Below are 6,285 nucleotides of genomic sequence, written 5' to 3'. Positions count from 1 at the left end.
TGTCAAAAGGGGGTGTAGCTATTTTAACTTCCTGCTCTTGAAAAAGGCATCAGAGAAGGCCAGTAGTCATTCTGAAGGTTTCAGATTTTTTTTAACAATGAGGCTGGTGGTTTTTAGTTGTGTTGGATTGTTGTTGCTTATTGCAGTTGATTAGAGTTTGGCACAGTGGTAAAGATTTCAACAAGGCCAGGATCCACTAAGATTCCAACAGCAACTGTCGCCAGTTTTAGCTCCTCAAGCTCCTGTTCAAGATCCAAAGGCATCAACAACTTTTCGGCCTCCAAGACCTGCAATGAGGCCTGCTGGGGTGGATTCACGGAAGCTGCAAGAACCTGGAAGTAGTCAGTCCAAACAGCTTATGCAGGCTCCTATGGCACCTTTGACCTGGCATTTTCCAGTAATGCCAGAAGAACCCCAACAGCCAGATGTGCATTTTGAGTCGCATGTACCTATAGCTCCCCAGAGTGTTGCAGCACAATGTGGGGAGAACTTTGTGCATGTGGAGGTTAAGAAGGACTTCTTTGGTGCTGGTGAATCCTTAATTTCTCACTTTAGGAGGCTGTGCAGCTGTAGGGGAGGATCCAGAAGCTGAAGTTCTTATATTTGAGTATGAGCTCCAGACATGTGACGGCTCTCTGGTGGTGAGTGGCTGCATATAGGTCAACTGTAGAATTTGTAAAATTAGTTCGGTCCAATAATTCACCACTTATACTGCTTTCAGATGACTGATGATGAGCTTGTGTATACATTCAACCTCCTCTATACTCCTGTGGCTTTAGTAGGAACTCCCATCGTAAGGGCTGATGTAGCAGCTGTTGGAATTGAGTGCCACTATTCAAGGTAGTAAACTACTTTGTCTAAGAAGTTTGACCAAACTGACACTTAATCCTCCTTTACTTCTCCCAATAGGTTGCATAATGTAAGCAGCAGTGTCTTGTTTTCCACTTGGGTTCCTTTTGCGGCAACTAAAGTTGCAGAGGAAGTTCTGGTCTTCTCCTTGAGGCTCATGACTGGTAATATGTATTTAAGTGTTATAATTTTTATAAGTGACTAGGTAGTATTGCCAATCTGACTTTCATTCCAGAGGACTGGATGTTTGAGAGGCCATCCAATCAATACTTCCTAGGGCAATGCTTGAAGCTTCTGTGACACAGTACAACCATGTTCCTCTGCGCATCTTTGTGGATGGTTGTGTGGCTACTGCGGCCCCTGATGTGAACACCTCTCCAAGATATTCATTTATTGAGAACCATGGGTTAGTAAAGAACCGCTCCTCAAACTGTTGCAAACAGAGCCTAAAATACCCCCCCCCCCCATGCTTTCTCTTCAGGTGCCTGGTAGACGCAAAGCTTACAGGCTCCACTTCCAGTTTCATGCATCGTATTCAGAATGACAAGCTGCAGTTTCAGTTGGAGGCTTTCAGATTCCAGCAAGATGATAGTGGCTTGGTATTGTAATTTGGGCTGTAGTTCTGTGAGTTTTACTGATCATGTGTCGTTCTGTAGGTGTACATCACCTGTGCTCTAAAGGCTGTCATGGCCTCAACCCCCACATGTCCAAAAAAACAAGGCTTGCTCCTTCATAAATGGGTATATTTGTTTTATTTTGCCCTGTTTTCATTTGTCTCGTATCATGAGTTCGGAATGGGTAACCAGTTTTGTTTTCCTTCTGTAGATGACAATGACCAGGCGTGCATGTGCTGTGACTCCATGTGTGGTCTCGGCAGAAAGGGACAAGCACTGTCTGATTCAGGTAACCTAAAAGGTGTGTGTGTGGCTCCCCCCCCCCCCCCCCCCCTACCAAAGTCGCTTTCATCTCCCTCCCTCTTGGCTTCGACACAACTTTCATCACATAAAAGTCGACTTAAAAAAATCAGAAGTAGTTCAACCCCTATGGTGTGTGTGTGTGTCCCCCCCCCCCCCCCCCCTTATATAAAGTGTACTTTAACTTCTCACCTTGTCACTTGTTTTCAGGCCTGGTATCAGAAGGGAAAGCAACCATTGGCCCCATTGTGATTACTCACTGATGTATTGTGAATGACTAGGTGCCGATAAATTCATATTAGCAAGTTGTTTTTTCTTCCCCCTAAATTGTTAAATCAATTAACAATGTTCATTCCTCCAAAACAGAACTTTTCACAAACATCTACATGTATGTTTCTTTTAAAGTGTTTGGTGTATACGAGTTGTATTTCTAGGGCTTTTTATAGAACAATTCTTAACCCCACCACAGACCTCACTCCTCTTCAAACCCTGGTTACGGCCATGGTCCGAATTGCCAGAGTTTGTTCAGAAAGAGCTCTGCACTCTCGCAGATGTTTTCGCTATAATCAAAGTATAACCAACACAGTGTAAATAAGATATTCATTGTGTGGTGTGTTTTTTTTTTGGGGGGGGGGATTGTCACAGGAGTTTTCACGCATTCAGTGAGCCTGTGCGGTGGCTGAACTGATATCAGCTTCATTGATTACAAGGTAGTGCCTTTGCTCACTTTGTGTATAACCTATTCCTAATTTGTATAAAAGCTTTATTTTTCATGCGGAGTACACACTGCAAAGTTTCAGGAGTGATGACCGTATCAAAATGTGGGACTGAATCTGAAATTGTGATGCTTAACATTGTGATAACCATAGCGATGGGACAAAACCAATGGTCTATAATGGAGAACTGGATTGCTCACGATGTCAGAGTGACGCTGCCATATTGGTATTCCATACATTCTATTGAATGAATAGGAAATCATATTTTAATGATAAATAGTCAGCTTTTCCTTTTTTTTATATCGAAGATCTCGCTGTAAGTTCTTACAACACAGACATCCTAGCATGTAAATGGTTGTTTGTTTAATGTCTGGAATTTCCCCTACGTATTAAAAAATAAATAAATTACATTCTTATACATTACAGTAGTGAATATGCATGCTTTTTAAGAGTCTGAAATATATGTTGCTCGATCAGGGACATTAAAAATATACACAACGTATTCAGAGCAATAACGCTGATTAAATAAGCTACGGACTTAAAGACATGAAGCTTTATTTCCAAGATTTGAATATCAATACAACAGAGCAATTGTAGCAGAGGCTTGCATTGTATTAAGCCATAAACAGTCCAACTATCATGCATGATCCTACGCAGACGCTACATATTTATTGTATAATCAAATCTATTTCTGATACTAATACAACATATGTTGATGTTTAATATTTCCTGCATAATTATGTACATAAAGAAATATAGGCTGAACGATTTCAATATATTGCTTATCCTGCCTGAAAAGACCATAAACATTGCCGATAACAAATTAGCTCAAAAGGGAAATGTACATAATTAATTACAATTATTTACCTCAGCTGCCATTAGTAACCGTAGCAGAATTTATATTGCAATCAATTAATCTGTTCATCCAGCGAACATTCAGTATAATTTCATATCAACTCTAAGAAAGGATATTTTCGTGGCCACAGAAAATAACTTTCTTACAGTAACGCATTGGAGCATGTAGCGATAGATCGGATCGTAAAAGGGACACCATGTACAAGCGGTGACAGAGCCAGAAACTCATGTAATTTGTGCACAAAAGTTGTATTAACTAATCTAGACAAACATACAAATCACTCATTCATGGGGAGGTTGGAAGTGGATGACTGAAACCGTTAGAGAAACCAGAGAATAGAGTTATGGAAAATGAGTCAGTTAACCACCTGAGAGAAACCATCAGCACCATTTTATAACGGGGTCTACAGCTTATCCTAAACCTCTGTTTTGTTAGTTAAATGTACGATACTTGCATTGCCTTGGCCTTGAATGAGCGTCCGGATGCAGTCTCGGATGAAAGTCTTGATGGTTTGGAGGTTCGGTGGTGTAGGAGTCGTGATCATGTTCTTCCGGGTTTAAAGAGTGATGGACTCCAAGAAGATGTTATTCTGACTCAGTGGTGGTCGGGAGAGTTTTCTCCCAAATGGAAAGTGAAGAAGAGCTAAGAGAGACATCAGCTGAGATCCAAGGATTGTTGGTGAATGTAAAGACAAGGCAGAAGCCTGGCACAGACTTAAGGGTTGCAGAAGAGTTCAAGCTCACATCCTCATCTTCTCAGAATCTAACAGAACCGCAGACTGAAGCGGATTGCTGATGTGTTTGCCTTTAACTTCTATTGAGGTCACACCTCTGGGGGATCAAAGAGTCAATGGTGACTTGAACTTTTGGAGGGAAAGTTTACGACTCTTTGTCTCTAGCATGGTATTTGCATATGAAACTTGATTGGAATGTTCAAGAGAAGAATCTTCAAGATTCTTATAATACTAATGTGTTGCATAGGTATCAACATATAATATACACTCTCATTACACTCATTTAGATCATGAAAATACGAACTCATAGATACCAAACATGGTATAGGTATATAAACATGGTATAACTAGTGATCGACTAATGTGTTGCATAGGTATCAACATATAATATACACTCTCATTACACTCATTTAGATCATGAAAATACGAACTCATAGATACCAAACATGGTATAGGTATATAAACATGGTATAACTAGTGATCGATCATAAGCATGCATAAAACATATACAATACACAAAACCATATACAAGAAGGTAGTAATCATACACAATGACCTGGGGATATGCATGATAGAAAAATGTGTCTATGAATTAATGTAAGAAGTCATTTCCTATAGCAGTATGCGTCTGTTTGAGAGAATTAAGTAGGAGGAAAGATTCTTTCTACATACTTTTAGGTTGTAAAGTTTATCTGATCTGGCTGAGGTGTCCTGGTTGCCATGGTAACCAGGGGCCTGGACGTCATTCACAGACATATAGGCCCCGAGTCTGGTGTTGGGTGAGGGGGTTTGTGATTGTTTGTTAATCTAATGAATAATTGATTTGTTAAATCTAATGAACAATTGTGTCTGATTGGTCCAAATGCTACATATGAGGAAAAAAAAATAACTTAAATGATTTTAGCAAATGGCTGCAATATAACAAAGAGTGAAAAATTTAAGGGGGTCTGAATACTTTCCGTACCCACTGTATCTTAAAAACAAATTCTGTGGCTTCACTTAATAGTGCAATAGGCCGGCCACTTTAATGTGCTTCTTTGTTATTTTATTACTTTCATTTGATCTTTTTTAATACAATGTTTACATAACTGAACAATATTTGAAGGCGACATGCTAATGTTAACGTATTTACTTATAATTATTAATACCATTACAATAATTTTTGCTACGTTACCGAAACTAGATAACCATGGGATTGTGGTGGTATTGGTACGGACTGCTGAAATTTAGGTACTGTGACAACATTATAGACTGTTATAAACACGTAATACACATGCGTATGATGTCACCACAAATTTGTTTTTTGTAGTTTACACAGAAATGATAATGGTATCGTTTTCAAAAACTTGTACTTTGAAACTCATTTTTTAAGTTTGAGTTTTCAGGCTCCCAAAATGCTGTTGTTGTGTAAATGAACAGCCAAAATGCATAAAAGGTTTTCTGTTTTTAGTTGAACTGCCTGTGATTAGCTACAATGCTAACAGAGCAGTCACACAAATATGGGAATGTGTGTATATATCAGTGGTGGGCCGTGCATTTTACACCTAGGCCTTCAGTGGCATTTCCTACATTAATTAATCCATCTCTTCATACCATCATAATGATGCCACGGCTATAGAAACCATAAATATTACACAGTAATGCAGTATAACAGGGCACTACATACCTATCTGTTATCTTATGTAGCGAGAATGAATGCCATTACTAAAGAAAGAAACCCAATTAACAAATGCGCAACACATCTGTAACTGAAGCATTAACCTAACAAAATGACACAAATACAGTCCATCCGATGTTCTTACAGACATTTATTCACCCAAACGCATTTATACCTTACAGATAGCATTGGTATAAAACAAATAAGGTGATTCAATTGTTAGGTCAACTTTAAAACACATGTAATGTTCTCTTACTGCTTTATTTCGTCTTCACGAGTCTCCCCGCCGGTCTGTCAGCACGCTGACCAGCGGTGCTGCGGCCGGAGGAAAAGACCGGTTAAGCTTAAACCTGGCTTTATATCACGCAAATAACATCAGCATACAACGCATCAAGCGATAAAAGAGTCAAAAATGAAAATTAACCTAACATACTCTAGTGGTTTTTCATCTTCACAAGTTTTTCACAGAGCCGGTGCCGAGGAGGTGTGTGGTTGCTTTTCGCAGTCATTTAGGACTACTGTTTTTAGATTTACTAAATATAGTAGGCGAATATTTTTTT

At 39.3% G+C, this 6,285-nt stretch overlaps 1 pseudogene; it reads left to right on the top strand.

Annotated features, from left to right (window-relative positions):
- Positions 1-277: 277 nt before the first annotated feature.
- Positions 278-2,050, top strand: LOC107555293 (zona pellucida sperm-binding protein 3-like; annotated as a pseudogene).
- Positions 2,051-6,285: the final 4,235 nt, after the last annotated feature.

The sequence above is a fragment of the Sinocyclocheilus grahami genome, unplaced genomic scaffold (assembly GCF_001515645.1).
Source record: "Sinocyclocheilus grahami isolate Dianchi unplaced genomic scaffold, SAMN03320097.WGS_v1.1 scaffold530.1, whole genome shotgun sequence".
Taxonomy (NCBI): Eukaryota; Metazoa; Chordata; class Actinopteri; order Cypriniformes; family Cyprinidae; genus Sinocyclocheilus; species Sinocyclocheilus grahami.
Note: the sequence above shows the minus strand (reverse complement) of the source record. Positions and strands in the feature narration are given on the sequence as shown.